Here is a 9286-nt window from a genome sequence, read left to right as displayed (position 1 = left end):
ACATTCTAGGGAATATTTGGATAATTACATCTGAAGAAATATAGATTAGAGACAAAAGTAAAAGTGATTTAAAATTCTTAAAAGAAAAAGAGTTGTTTCCAAATGTGTTTTCAGCCAAATTTTGGTGTCATCACAAAGTAAATTATTACATATTTGCCAAGAAATCCCTCATATCTTTTGATTTCTAAGTTACTGAGCCATCTTTCCAGCACAATGACCTGGTGCTCACACACCAGTAAAGGTTAATTCTTCTTTTAGTAGAGTCGTCTTTTAGTGTTCATGTCCACCACCCACTGATGTCTTTTCTTGATGCATTTTATTGAGCCACTGGTCAAATAAGCATCTGAGTTCTCATTATATTGCAAAAGGTGACATTCTTTTTCACAAAGGAAACAAACAGATAAGCCTGTAATCATATGTATTAATGAAAATATGATAAACCTCTCTGTAATTCAAATGTTCAATACCAGCACATTGTGAAACAGAAATCTCAAAATGATCTGTGTGGTCATTACATTGCAAGGAACAGCACTAACCCATCATTATCTAAATGAGGCAACCTGCACAGTCATCTGTGTGTGTTGGTACATTTACCACTGATAAAAGAGAACAAACACTGTCATAAAATAACAAAAACAAGATAAATGAAATTAGATGAGATGAAATTAATGAGATAAACTCCTAACGACAAGATTTGAATAAAATAATGTGTTTAGCTCTTTGGATGACAGTAAAACCTGCTTCAGTTCCATGCTGCAGTCTCTGTTGCACCACATTAAGTCAATGTATGTGCTACATTTTCAAAAGTCTGTTGCCCAGTGTGTCATGGGTTTTCTGTGGTGTCCATCGTTAGTCAGGAAAATCCTGACTTTGAAGCGTTTCTCTACTTGGAGTCTCCCAGCAGGTGGACAATGAGTTCATACGTGGAGAGGACGATGGCTGTGTTAGGGATCTGTCTAATTAGCTGTGGAATGAGTCCTCTATAAAAAGCTGCATAGCCTTCCTCCACTGCTATTAACTTCCCTGTCTGGAAGAAATACTTGTACTTGCTGCCCTCCTCACGCAGCCTTGTCCGAATGACCTCTGTGGAGAAAAGAAAAGGAGAAAGAAAGGATTACTCATTTAAATAAATACTTCTCCCTGACAGAAGGTTGTTTTGTTGCAAGAAACTAACAAATGGGCAAGTGTTCACCGTGTGGGTAGGCTATGCAGGACGCACAGCCCTTTGAAACAGCAGCTGCCAACATCAGACATCATGAGGAAGTCCGAAGGTCTTTTCTCACTTTCACCATTCAGGGAGATGAACTGGTTCTTGGCGAGGTTTTTCTTCAGTGTCTCGTACATGAGGAAGCAGATCATGGTCTCCGAGATCCCAGCATAAGCTGCAGTCAGGCCTCTATAGAAGCCTCGAACCCCTTCCATTCTGTAAACATAGCGAGCACACTGCAGTGCATTCATCTTCTTCTCTCCTCGGGCTCTGAAAGGTCGAACAAATTGGGCTCATTAGTGACAAAATCCCACCTGATCTGATATACATTTTTTGAGAAAAGCCGCACTTTTCTAGCACTGCTTCCTCTTTAAATGACCAAAATTGGAACCTGTTTGTTTTCTGTTTATTGTCCTAGCGATAGTGAACGGTCATTCCTGTAAAGAACCACATGAAATCCTGCAGTTTCCTGATTGGTTTGAATGAATAACTAGTCTTTTTGTTGCGCTCATTTGTAAAGCCACCATTTTGTGCTGCTGCAGGATGTGTTCTTCCAACACAGGGGTGGAAAGTCTTGTTTCTGTGACCTCACATGATACTCCTGCCCTGTACTCGCTAAGGTAAATATAGACTCTTCCTCCGCACACAGGACACTGCGTCAGCACTGTGTATTTATGGTTACATGGTTACATGCTCAGTCTCACGGACAGCATAACCCAAGGTCAGTGCTGTGAAGGGGGCATCAGCTAAAAGGTCACAGTATGTGGTGGACATTCTCACCTGCCAAGTCCCTAAAATAAGTCAGTTTGTTTTATACAGATCTTAAAAGGCAGAATGAGTAGGATTTTCTAATCCTTTTCGTTATAAAAATAACAACTTTGTTATAATTCGCTGTTTTTTTGGACATGTCTGAGCATCAACCTTTTGGCAGTGGGTGTGGAGCTCTGAGCCAATAACAGGGTGCAAGGATCAGTGCTGAGGGAAGGAGGAGGGGCCAGTTTTGACTTTGATTAAGTCTGCCTTTACAACCGAACTCTAAGTACACAGAGGGCAGGTGAAATTACGAGTGCACATACTTTTTCTCCAGCTGCATCCTGGTCTTCACCATCCAGATGGGGTTCATCAGAGAGTTGGTAATGAAAGCTGAGGAGGCACATTCAGTTTTACACTTTATAGTGACATAAGATCCATTTCATGCCCTCAATGTAATGCATACTGAATTTGGATTCAAGTGCTTGTCCACTCAGATTCACTGAAAGAAATTACAGCAGGATCAGCATCTGAAAAATTTAATGTTCATTTTTTTAGACTATACAGAGGATCATGTTGGCATTGTGTTATTTCATCCACAGGTTAGACAGAACATTATAGGAATTCATCTTTTTTCAGGGCACTCGATTGTTTTTGCTCACCTGCAACACCAGCAGAGGACATGTGCACCAGACCACTGTTGGGGACAAACATCTCATTGAACGTCTCTTTGGATTTCGAGTATGCAGCGAAGTAAATGGCTCTGAAACACATAGAACAGACTGGTGAGGACTCTACAGAGGCAGGTGTAAAGATTTTGACACAAAGTGCATAAATCTGGCTGCGGTTTTATAGCAGCTGGGCAATTATGTAAATCATTCCGTCTGGACTGGTGTTGCCCTTTGACAGTGTATCCAGCGGTCTGTTTCCCCGCTGCCAGCTCTCTCCATTTGGCTTTTGGAACAAACTGTCACTGCACCAGAATGGGCTGAATAAGCATCACAGATGCCGACAGAGCTGCTCTGAATGTGAGCCGGTCCAAGTTGGCCAGTGAAACAGAGGGGCAATGGAATGACTGAGCAGAGGATCATGCTGCAGCTACTCATTAACCATGGGGAATTATACGCAATTGGTGACCTTTTTCAGTCTCAACATCTGCTCAACATTTGGTGGGAAAACCATTAGTATTGTTCATCTTACATTGACTTCCACCACAATGAAGCCTGAGGGAACAGGGCAAAGTACTGATCGTTTATTGACACCAAGAATGGAACAAGATGACATCGACATTAAATCCAAATAAAACTGACCTTTCATGATGACTTGTGTTAAGGTTCAGATCAATTATTTCCCAGCTGTTGAAACTCAAACCTCCTCCAAAACACAGTGCCTTATTTGTCTCATGTAATGAAAATAGTCAATTAAATACAAATATGGAGGCCTGCTAACACTGACAGATGTTGTGGTCTACACAAACATAAAAGCAGACACACAATACTCTGTAAAGCTAGGGAGGTCTGCCCAGAAGTTGTTGCAATGACAACAGCTTCCTGTTTATACAGTGAGTAAATGCCTTCTACCATTACAATGAAAAATATAAACAGAACTTCCTCCTGTGTTCTCTTTGGTTAGTAGCCTGAGAAATCATCAGTCTGCCTTACTTTGTGACCGTCTCAGTATGGACTGATCAATTACAGGCATCAATATCTAGCATCTTCTAAGGTAATCAGAAGGGTTTATTTTTTTGTCTGATTGCAAATAATATACATTTGAAAATATTTTGCCTTCGATCTCTTAGAGCAGCCCACAACACCATCTACCTGCTTATCGACAGTCAGTAATCTGAAATGGCAAAGTAGCTAGTAACCAAAGGTATCCAATAAATGTAGTGGAGTGGAAATATAAGCAGCAGAAAATTAAAATACTCCAGTACAAGTACATGAAAAATGTATTTAGTTACATTCAAATGCTGGTTGCTGTTATTATCTAAATATCTGTACTGTGTTACCATTCACATTATTTCGGCTTTACCATGACTGTTTTTATCCTACTTCCAAACATTTTATTTATATAGTAGGATTACTCAGGTGTAAATAAAGGTTGACTGATTTCATAATGCCGACTCATTTACCAGCCATTAAAAAAAAAAAAAAAAACAACCTTATCATTCCCTACTTCCTGACCACTGGTTCATCTGTTGTTTGTGGCTACAAAAAGACTTCTTTGTGTTTTGTCAATAACCTGTACACCAACAGGAAGGTATCATTAACACAGAGATTGCAACATAGATCCAGCTCTTTATTAAGCAAAGCTGCTCTGGGTAATGACAACATAGACACAACTGAGCCACTAAAACATGTGCGCACTGTTTTCACTGTACCTTGAGGGGGCGACGCCAACGAGGTTCGGCCCAAGGCCACGGAAAAGTGATCTTGGTCCCTCTTTTTCAAGGATTGATCTAAAACAAAATTTAAAAACAGCCATCAATTTTTGTTTTAAAGAACACCAACACATTTACAGATGTATTAATTTACACCACCACTGTACATGTTGACCTCAGTCTACATATATTTTACAGCAAAGGTCTTTGGAAGGATTCTCCCCAAGTCATTTAGGGCAATGAGTACAAGAATGACCTCTTTTCATGTCAAAGTAGCATCCAATATCAACCTCCAGAAAAGACTTATTTTAGTTTAAAACCTGTAAATGAAAAGATAGTTCCTAAGCAGCTCTGAAAAATCAATCTGTATCCGACAAGGCAGCTGCAATACAGGCATAAGACCTTAATTAACAAGGAAATATTGTTCTCCAATGTCAGAATCTCCGCAGGCAGTGTAACTGTTTTTCTGTAAAGATACAACAGACACTAGTCCAGACCAGTCTTTGTCCCCAGTCAGTGTTACATCACACTTTCTCCTTGGCACACTGAGCCTGTCTGTAGTCTTCCCTAACCTAACCAAACTCATACAAGCTCTGTTTTTACAGACACCAAAACATTTCATGTGTATCTTAAAGCCTGAAAGAAAAACACGTTGTATGTCATCACAAACAGCTGGTTAAAGTCACTAAATACCACCAGGATACTGTGAGCTTAATCCTCGCTTTAATGAGAGACAGGATTAGAGGCATTAATTTCAAGACTATGAAGACAAAACGCAAATGAAAGGCTCTCTGAAGTACTTTAAAAGGACCAAAGCACAAGAACTGCGCAGGGCTTTATACAATCATTCCTAGCAAAGTGTGTTGTTTTTACAAATTTGTTTTTGTTGTATTTTTTTAAAGCGAAAATCTTTAGGCTATAATTATGTAATTACAAAAGTCACAAACTGACAGTCATGCTCCTCCCAAAAGGGTTACCTGTTAAACTGTGTACCATCTGTGAGGAACACTTTGTTATTTAAGAAAAATACCCTGACAGACAGCCCACATAAACAAACATCTTACCGTAGGACCTGCAGCGGCCCAGGTGTAACAGTCCCCGGTCGGATAACCCTGGTGCGACTTAAGGCGCCGAGCTGGGCCTGGAAGACGGGTCTTAGCGTGACGCCAGAGGACTGCAACCGTGTCTTCAACACCTCCAGGGGGCAGGTCATGATGGCTCCAATCGTACCACTGCATCTGCAAATTGATCACAAACAGAAATCAGAATGGTGGGCAAACAGAAAAGGAAATGCCCCACCAAATACACTCACTCCCTTAAACTGTTCTTCTTGTTCTTGCAAGGAGGGATGTTTCCATTGTAACACAGCTGAAAGCTATGAACAATAAAGGTCAAAGACCAGTGTCTTGTGCTGGAGTAAAAATACTCCAGAGCTAACACAACACAGTTCTGTCCCAGATGCTCTAATTGCACATCAAGAGTTTTTTTGCCTGTCCCCCCCCAAAACACTGATTATACTAAGCCTCTGTAGTGTCCCGTGTCTAGAGGACAGAGTCAAATATATTAGCTGATTAAGCACCCAAGCTAATTCTCCGTTCACTGATCATCAGTGACCTACATCACCTATTTGTCTGTGAGAGAATAGAATCCACTTTGACTCAAGTATTCCAAATAACATAACCAAGCCTGACAGACAATATTGTAATAATGCATAATGCGTGTAAACAACTGATCACTGACACCAGAAAGAGGACATCCAAGATGGTTGGCCCCTGGAAATTACAGGTGTTTTGTTAAAGTTGTTGAAATTTTTAAAATAATTTCTGAGAAAAAAAAATCTTTTTACTATCAAATATATATTTTTTGCTATCAGGGTGAAAACATTTTTTTTCTCTCTCTTTCAAAAAAAAAAGTGTTTCTCTCAAAATGATTTTCTTCTCTCTCTCTCAAAACCTAAGTCTTTGCTCCCGATGCAATTTCTTGCTCTCCTGTCAAGATTTTGCTCTCCCTGTGAAAATAATGTCATGGGCGGGGCCACGTTCTTATTGGCCAGTCGGGTGAGAATCGTCTTGGGAGGTGTGGTTTGACAATCCCGTCTGGAGAGGGGTCCTCGGACATGTCCGCTAACCAGGAAAAACATTGCGATCACCCTGCTCATCAATCCAAGTCATGTATATGTATGTTCATTTTGACGTGGCTTGAACACTACTATTCCACACAGAGATGCCAGGACTGCAACCTGCGAACAACTGTTAGACGAGCTCTACGGAGCACAGTGACAGTGTAGGTGACTGTGTCGATGCCTGTCCAAAAAAATGCAACTGTCAATAAATCTTCCAAAAGTGCATGCTGTCGGGCTCACTCTTTGTCGTGAATGTCTGTACTCACAAATAACTCATGGGTGGACCAGTCTGAGGCATTTTTTCACGCCGAGCGGCTCGAGAGCTGTGTGGACACCACTGTCAGTTGTGGCATTGAGTGCGCAGCGTCAAGGTTAACTTGTGACACCTGTTACCATCGAGTATTTCTTTCATTCCACACCACGTTCAAATGGTTACTGAATGAAAGCCATCGTTCCCAGCCGCATAAATCGTTATTAAGCTGAAGCCAAGTCGATGTGAAAACTGTATATACTGTCATACAGCCTGCTCATCAAATAGTCTGCAGAATATGTTGACATCCAGCCCCAACTCAGTGTGAGGTCAGTCAGCTGTGGCAACGCGTGAGGCGACCAGATCAACCTGTGACACAAACACCTGGAGCGACCGTCGACCATGGTTCATAGGAAAGCCCAGACATGTATCTCACTCTTCTCAAGGGGTAACGTTTTAGAAGGTTGGCTGTGTTCCCCACTGGTCATCATTTACAACCACCAAATCAACCCATGGGCAACACACCAGCCCTGTGTTACAGCAGAAAACAAATCCAACATGTCAACATTGTGGACAATATTACATTTTTATCCTCAGCGACATACAGCAATCAACACCCAGGCTTGAGCATAAAATACAATGCTGTTAACTCGGCATCATTCAATTAATCACAACTTGATGAAAACAGATACAATTCTGTGTGTAGGCTGAACATTTTACATCTGAGAATATCAGAATCACTGTAGGCCTAAAACAGTGATAATGATTAAAAAAAAGAAACAAAGATTCACGACAAAGAGTTAGCCCAACAACGTGCACTTTTGGAAGATTTATTGACAGTTGCGTTTTTTGGACAGGCATCGACAGGCATCAAAATGAACATGCATATACATGACTGGGATTGATGAGCAGGGTGATCGCAATGTTTTTCCTGGTTAGCGGAAATGTCCGAGGACCCCTCTCCAGCCGGGATTGTCAAACCACACCTCCCAAGACGATTCTCACCGACTGGCCAATAAGAACGTGGCCCCGCCCATGACATTATTTTCACAGGGAGAGCAAAATCTTGCATAGAGAGCAAAGACAAAACACTTTTGAGAGAAAATGTTTTCACACTGATAGCAGAAAATATGTATTTGAGAGCAAAAAAAAAAGTATTGAGATTTTTATTCTCAGAAATAATTTTAAAAATTTCAAATTTTTATTTCTTTATGTTCTATGAGAAAATGCTTTCTCTCAAAACTTTTTTTTTAGTTTCAAATATTATTATTCTTTGCTATTGGTGTGAAAATTTTTCTCTCAAATATATTTTTTCTCTCATAAAATGCTTTCTGCTATCAGTGTGATAACTTTTTCTCAAAAACTTTCCTTTTTCTCTCAAATCATTTGTTTTCTCGCATATTATAAAGACACAAATCTAACTCCATGGGCATACAGCTCGTTATATCACACTACTGCATATTTAAAAATCATTGAAGTTATTTTTATTTAGACTGGTGGTTACTGAGCGGTTGGCATCGCTAGCATGAACCCACCATTGAACCCAGCGAGTTAGCTCGTTAGCCTCAGTGTCATGTAACACTGGGGACCTAGCTAACCGCTAATGGTCTTGAGTTCGGTTACACGATATAGGTTCAGATTAAAGAGTATCACCTAAAAAGAAACGATGTCATTGGCAGTATGAATATGACCTTTCGAATAAAAACAATTAGCAGATGTCTAGCTAGCTGACTATATTCGAGAAGAAAGTGCTGCGCCATCAAGGGCTAGCTTGCATCTTGATATCCGTTAGCATGCGGGCTAGCGGCTCTCGGCGCTAAAGACGCATAGGAGTAAATTCTATTAGGTTTCACATGGGCTTTTCAAAAGTACAAACCCAGTGTTAGCCTCCTCATGTTAACTGAATCTTTGGGCTATTAATAACGCTAGTCCGGGGGGCATTAATATGACTTAACTTACCCTCCAGCGAACAGATGCAGCAGCGTGTCTGTCTGTGCCATCCTTCTCTTTGTTTTCAAACAGCCACCAATATTCGTGTTGTAACCTCTGTTAAAATGGAAAGAAAGAGCACAGGGCCGTTTTTTTTACGATCCCAGTGCGCTGCCGTGCATCTCAGCCTCTATCAGCCTAGCGGAGCTGTCGGCGGTGGAGCGGGCAGAGCTGCAGTGGCCGGCCGCGGGTGTTGTCTGTGACGTAGGAACATGTGCTCGCCACCTGGCGTCCTGCCCTACTTGGTGCTGTTGCACAATTATTACAAGCAGCAAAAGGTCAAAAACAACCGGGCAACAACACCCGAAGCCCGGCTGGTAAACCATGCAGCATACAATACATGAAAAGGTACAAGCCTGAACGCAATAAAAAACAATCACATGCTTAGAGGGTCCGTGTATCTTTTGGTCATTCGAATTTCCTTTCAGAAACGGGTATTAAAAAACACAAAAATATATATATATATTTTTTTTCGTTTTAAAATACAAAAATTACAATTGAAATACAAGGCTGAGTGAAATTTAAAAAAAAAGATTTGATTTTCATTTTCAATTTCATATAACAAAAATAAAATCACTAGAAAACAGA

At 40.7% G+C, this 9286-nt stretch overlaps 1 pseudogene; it reads right to left on the bottom strand.

Moving 5' to 3' along the window:
• Window positions 1-297: 297 nt before the first annotated feature.
• LOC119015901 lies at window positions 298-9042 on the bottom strand (annotated as a pseudogene).
• Window positions 9043-9286: the final 244 nt, after the last annotated feature.

Source organism: Acanthopagrus latus, unplaced genomic scaffold (assembly GCF_904848185.1).
Source record: "Acanthopagrus latus isolate v.2019 unplaced genomic scaffold, fAcaLat1.1, whole genome shotgun sequence".
Classification (NCBI taxonomy): domain Eukaryota; kingdom Metazoa; phylum Chordata; class Actinopteri; order Spariformes; family Sparidae; genus Acanthopagrus; species Acanthopagrus latus.
This window is presented reverse-complemented; position numbering and strand designations above follow the sequence as displayed.